This window comes from Saccopteryx leptura, chromosome 1 (assembly GCF_036850995.1).
Source record: "Saccopteryx leptura isolate mSacLep1 chromosome 1, mSacLep1_pri_phased_curated, whole genome shotgun sequence".
Taxonomy (NCBI): domain Eukaryota; kingdom Metazoa; phylum Chordata; class Mammalia; order Chiroptera; family Emballonuridae; genus Saccopteryx; species Saccopteryx leptura.
In genome coordinates this window covers 246,849,706-246,856,638 of record NC_089503.1, presented here as the reverse complement: position 1 = coordinate 246,856,638, position 6,933 = coordinate 246,849,706, and positions in this window count along the sequence as shown.

Here is a 6,933-nt window from a genome sequence, read left to right as displayed (position 1 = left end):
AGACGGTTACCCCAGCGCAGACGCCGCCAGTGAGTGCAGTGCGGCGCCTTGCAGCGAGGCGCGGTGCGGCTTTGGCGGGCTGCGCGCTCGGCGCGCTGCACATCCGGGTCCTGGCGCTGCGGAAAGACAGAAGGTTCCGCACCCACTGGCTGGCCCCGGGCCGAGAAATAAGGGACCACCTCCCCAATTCCCAGGAGCTTCTGCATCCCTCACCCCTGCAGACAACGTCCTCCCTCCCCACTCTCCCGGCTAGTTCCTCCTCCCCACCCACGGTAACCCTTTGGAATCTGCAGTAACGGGAATCTAGCCCTGCTGAAGAGCTCTCTGACTTCCCACTCCCCACAGGCAGCGGAGCTCAAACTTTCTGTCTGTTCCAGGTGATTAGTTATTTTTTTAAAATATTTTATTTATTGATTTTTAGAGAGAGGGGAGAGAGAGAGAGAGAGAGAAGGGGGGAGGAGCAGGAAGCATCAACTCCCATATGTGCCTTGACCAGGCAAGCCCAAGGATTCGAACCGGCGACCTCAGCGTTCCAGGTCGACGCTTTATCCCACTGCTCCACTACAGGTCAGGCCGATTAGTTCTTTTTTAAATGAGAAAGAATCAGAACACTTTTTTCATTTTATTTATTGGTTTGAGAGAGAAGAAAGGGAGAGATAAAAATCAATTTGTTGTTTAACTTAATAATTCATTCATTGGTTGATTCTTGTATGTGCCCTGACCTGACTTGGAACCCTCAACCTTAGCATATCCTTTGGACACTAACCAATTGAGCTACCCGGCCAGGGCAAAGCAGAGAACTTTTTTTTTTATTTTTAATTTTTTTTTTTTTTTTTTTTACAGAGACAGAGAGAGAGTCAGAGAGAGGGATAGACAGGGACAGACAGACAGGAACGGAGAGAGATGAGAAGCATCAATTATTAGTTTTTCGTTGCACATTGCAACACCTTAGTTGTTCATTGATTGCTTTCTCATATGTGTCTTGACCAGGGGCCTTCAGCAGACCGAGTAACCCCTTGCTTGAGCCAGCAACCTTGGGTCCAAGCTGGTGAGCTTTGCTCAAACCAGATGAGCCCGCGCTCAAGCTGGCAACCTCAGTGTCTTGAACCTGAGTCCTCTGCATCCCAGTCCGAGGCTCTATCCACTGCGCCACGGCCTGGTCAGGCAGCAGAGAACTTTTAAAGGACCTAGTATGGAAAATGGGGGCTTGGCTGGAGCCCCCCAGTCAAGGCACAGGTGAGAAAGCAATCAATGAACAACTAAGGTGCCTGCCGCAAGGAAAATTGATGCTTCTCATCTCTTTCCCTTCCTGTCTTTCTCTATCTTAAAAAAAAGAAAATGGCTGGGTTGATTGCCTTTTGGAAGAAGGATGTCAACCTTTAACTGACAATTCCGGCCCTGGCTGGTTGGCTCAGTGGTAGAGCGTCGGCCTGGCGTGCAGGAGTCCCCGGTTCGATTCCCGGCCAGGGCACACAGGAGAAGCACCCATCTGCTTCTCCACCCCTCCGCCGCGCCTTCCTCTCTGTCTCTCTCTTCCCCTCCCGCAGCCAAGGCTCCATTGGAGCAAAGTTGGCCTGGGCGCTGAGGATGGCTCTGTGGCCTCTGCCTCAGGCGCTAGAGTGGCTCTGGTCGCAACAGAGCAACGCCCCAGATGGGCAGAGCATTGCCCCCTGGTGGGCGTGCCGGGTGGATCCCGGTCGGGCGCATGCGAGAGTCTGTCTGACTGCCTCCCCATTTCTGGCTTTGGAAAAATACAACAACAAAAAAAACACACACAAAAAAACCCTGTGAATACAACCTTCCTAGACTGAGTCATGAAGAAGCAGAAAGCCTAAACAGACCAATCAGCAGGGAGGAAATAGAAAAACCCTGTGAATTCCACTTCCCAAGAAAATGATGATGATAATAAAAGCTAATACTTAGTGTTAAGCCCTGTTTTAAGCGCTTAACATGTTATTTCACCCTCATACTGGCCAACCCCAGCAAATAGATGCTATTGTTGATTACAGTTCACATATGAGAAAACTAAGGTCTTAGGTGGTTAAGTGACTTATCAATCTCACCTAGAACAAGTGCATAAAAAGATATGAACCTGAGCCCTGGCTGGCTGGCTCAGTGGTAGAGTTTTAGCCCAGTGTGTGGATGTCCTGGGTTCAATTCCCATCAGAGCACACAGGAGAAACCATTTGTTTCTCCACCTCCTCTGTCTTCCACTGCAGCCATGGCTCGATTGGTTCAAGTGCATGGGTCCTGGGTGCAGAGGATGGCTACCGGGAGCCTCCACTTCAGGTGTTAAAAATAGTGTGGTGTGAGCATGGCCCCAGATGGGCAGAGCATCAGCACTAGTTGAGGTGTGCTGGGTGGATCCTGGTTGGGGTGCATGCGGGAGTCTGTCTTCTATCTCCACTCCTCTCACTTGGAAAAGAAGAAAAATAAATAAATAAATAAATAAATAAATAAATAAATAAAGATATGAATCTGAATTTGCAACCCAGGGAACAGATGAAGTTGGCAATTCAGGTCCCAAGATCATCTGCTGGCAGAATTCCTTCTTGCTAGGAGAAATCAGGATTTTTAGTCTATTGCATCTTTTAACTCATTAAATGAGACCCGCCCACATTAGTAAGGGCAATATATTTTACTTAACAGTCCACCAATTTAAATATCAATATCATCCAAAAACACCTTCACTGACCCTGGCGAGGTGAATCAATGGCTAGAATGTCATCCCAGCATGTCAAGGTCATGGGTTCGATCCCCAGTCAGAACAAATACAAGAAGCAAGCAATGAGCGCACAACTAAATGGAACACCTACATGGTCCAATGTATTGATGCTTCTCTCTCCCTTCCTCTCTGTCTCTCTCAAATCAGTGGGAGAAAAAAAACCTTCACAGAAACATTCAGTATGTATAATGTTTTTGTTTTGTTTTGTTTTGTGTGACAGAGACAGAGAGAGGTACAGACAGGAAGGGAGAGAGATAAGAAGCATCAACTCTTTGTTGCAGCACCTTAGTTGTTCATTGATTGTTTTCTCGTATGTCCTTGACCAGGGGGCTAGAGCAGACCAAGTGACCCCTTACTTGAGCCAGCGACGTTGGGCTCAAGCTGGTGAGCTTTGCTCAAACCAGATGAGCCTGCACTCAAGCTGGCGACCTCGGGGTTTTGAGCCTCGGTCCTCCATGTCCCAGTCTGATGCTCTATCCACTGCACCACCGCCTGGTCAGGCAGTACGTATAATGTTTGACCAAATATATATCTGGGCACCATGGCCCAGCCAGGTGGGCACAAAATTAACCAGCACATGGGGTAAGAGGATTTGTGTGACCAAGGCAAGTGATGATGTGGTCCTGGACCAGGGTAAGGGATAGAGGGCAGAGGGGATGGAGAAAAATGGACAGAGTTCATGGGGTTTATTTTATGTACAATTAGGTAAAGAGTTTTCTGTCATCACATTCTAATTTTAAAACATTTCTAGTACCTGAAAAGGAAATGCCACTCCTCTTAGCTGTAACTCCTTAACCCCTTCTCAGCCTATAGATTTCCCTGCTCTGCACACTTCATATAAGGGAATCCTACAACTTGTATCCTACCTCCTGCAATCCTAACATAGCTGAGAAATCTATCCCTGCAGCCACTGGCCTCCCTCTCAGCTCTGGACTCTATGTCTAGCTACCCTCATGCCTCCACATGGGATCTCACAGTGTCTCACATGCACCATGCTGAGCTTTCTATTTTCTCTACTAAACCTGCTCCTTTTGGCTTCTCAGCTGATAGAAGCTCCATCCTGATGAAAGCTTCGTCCTTCTACTTTATTGGGCCAAAATCTTTTTTTTTAAAGATATTATTTATTGATTTTACAGAGAGAAGTAGGGAGTGAGAAGTATAGTGGCTTCACTTTAGTTGTTTATTGCTTGTTATATGTGCCTTTACGGGGCAAGCCCAGGGTTTCGAACCAGTGACCTCAACATTCCAGGTCAATGCTCTATCCCCAAAATGTTGAACTCAGAGCCCGACGCCTCTCATTCTTCACATTCAACACGTCAGCCAAAACTGTCTGTTCCAGGCCTTGGTCAGGTAGTTCAGTTGTTTAGAGCATTGTCCCAATATACCAAGATTGCGGGTTCAATCCCTGGTCATGTACAGGAATCACCCAATGAATGCATCAATAAGTGGAAAAACAAATAATGTTTCTCTCTTTCCCTTTCTCTCTCTAAAAGCAATTTTTTAAAGGTGCCCGTCTGTTCCATCATCCAAATCTATCCTAAATCAGCTCACTTCTCACCCCCTTGATAAGGGCCACCTCGGTCTAGTACCCATCATCTCCAGCACCAGCCTGGACTAGCACAATCCCCTCTGCCTTTGCCCTCACAGAGTGTCCTCCTAGAAATGGTCACAGAAGGGTGCACGTGATGAGCATGAGTCAGGTCCCATCCTTCCTCTAAACACAGTCCTACAGGGCTTCTACTTCCCTGGGGTAAAAAGCCCAAATCTTTCCTGAGGTCCACAGGTTCTGCAACACTTGCCTCCATCCCCTCCCTCTGCCATCGCTTACTCCCCTCACCCCCACTCTATTGTAGTCACAAGGGCCTCCTTCCTAACACTACAGGCATGGTTCTATTTCTACCAGGATAGAGGTTGCTTGTCCTTTGTCTCCAGCTCAGTCACTGTCTCATGGCAAATAGGTGCTCACTAAATATGAAATGTGTGTTGGATGAATGAATACTATCCACACTCTAAAAATTTAGAGCACCTGACTGGGTAGCTCAGATGGTTAGAGTGTAGCCCCAATACGCAAAGATTGCAGGTTCAATCCCTAGTCATACAAGAATCAGCCAATGAATGCATACAACAAACTGATGTTTCGCTCTCCCTCTCTCTCTAAAATCACTGAATAAAAAATTTAAAAATAATACAATAAAAATTTAGCCTGACCAGGCAGTGGCGCAGTAGATAGAGCGTCGGACTGGAATGCAGAGGACCTGGGTTCAAGATCTCGAGGTCGCCAGCTTGAGTGCGGGCTCATCTGGTTTGAGGGCAGGCCCACCAGCTTGAACCCAGGGTCGCTGGCTCCAGCAAGGGGTTACTCGTCTGCTGAAGGCCTGTGGTCAAGGCACATGTGAGAAAGCAATCAATGAACAACTAAGGTGTTTCAACGTGCAATGGAAAACTGATGATTGATGCTTCTCATCTCTCTCTGTTCCTGTCTGTCTGTCCCTGTCTATCCCTCTCTCTATCTCTGTAATAAATAAATAAATAAATAAATAAATAAAAATTTAAAAAAATTTAAAGCATAATCACATGGGGTTTTTCTCAACCTCAGCACCATGGACATTCAGGGCAGGATCATTCTCTTGGGAGTGGGGGACAGTTGGCCCAGGCACAATTGTGTGTTGAACAGCATCTTTTTTTTTTTTTCTAATTCTTTTATTTTTTTCTAATTATTTTTTTTACATTTTATTTATTCATTTTTTTAGAGAGAGGAGACAGATAAAGAGACAGAGAGAGGAAAGAGATAGAAAAAACAGAGGGAGGAGCAGGAAGCATCAACTCCCATATGTGCCTTGACTAGGCAAGCCTGGGGTTTTGAACCGGTGACCTCAGCGTTCCAGGTCGACGCTTTTACCCACTGTGCCAACACAGGTCAGGCAGCATCTTTGGTCTCCACCCATTCCATGCCAGGAGTACCCCATTGGGACAAATACAGATTTCCGCAGACACCACCCTGAGGGCAGAATCACTCTCAAGTGTGATCCAGTGTTATAGGGTAAGGCCTACAGAAGGATGTATCAGGGGTTCTCATTGAGGTCTCCACTCATATGCTTCCTTATGAATAGGGGAAAGTATTAATATTTTTGTTCAACTGAGTAAATTTGAATATCTATATAATTGGGTTTATTAAGTGATTCATGAATCAGGTAGCATCCCATTTAGCAAGTAAAAGGGTGCTCCAAGGTTGATGTACAAAATGGAAGTTTTTATAGGAAGAAGGGCAGACCAAAGGATATTGACAAAAGAAAGGGAAGGATTATTTTGGGAGTCAGGACATCTTTTCTTTGGGGAAGAGAGGGGGAAACATTTTTACCATGTAGATTTCCTTGTGTTTCAATAGGGATGGAGAGGGCTCATGTGACAGATTACCTTACTGGTGCTTAATCAGAAAATTTCAGACTGGTTGATTTAAGATTACATTTCTGGAAGAGGCCAAAACCTAATTAGATCAGATATTAAATCTAGGTTTGGTATCATGGGCTTTTAGCATGAGATGCCATTTTGGGCCTTTGGTTTTTTCCTTGAACAGTTTATTTTATTTTACTTTATTTGTTTTATTTTTTTTTTTAGTTTTCCAAAGCTGGGAGGCAGTCAGACAGACTCCTGCATATGCCTAACCGGGATCCACTCAGCATGCTCACCAGGGAGCTATGCTCTGCCCATCTGGGCTGTTGCTCCGTTGCTGCCAGAGCCATTCTAGCACCTGAGGTGGAGGCCATGGATCCGTCCTCAGCGTCTGGGCCAACTTTGCTCCAATGGAGCCTTAGCTGTGAGAGAGGAAGAGAGAGACAGAGAGAAAGGAGAGAAGGAAGGGTGGAAAAGCAGATGGGTGCTTCTCCTGTGTGCCCTGGCCAGGAATTAACCTGGGACTTCCACATGCTGGGTTGATGCTCTACTGCTGAGCCAACCAGCCAGGGATTTTTTATTTTATTTTTAACTTTTTTTGTTTGTTTATTGATTTTAGTGAGGGAAGAAGGGAGAGGCAGAGAGAGAGAGACAGAAACATCTTCAATCTGTTCCTGTATATGCCCTTACTGGGGATCGAGCCAGTAACATCTATACTTTGGGATGATGCTTTAACCAATCGAGCTATCTGGCCAGGGCTTTTATTGAACATTTTACATGCATAATCTGAGGGTCAGAAAGGTTACATAACTTGCGCA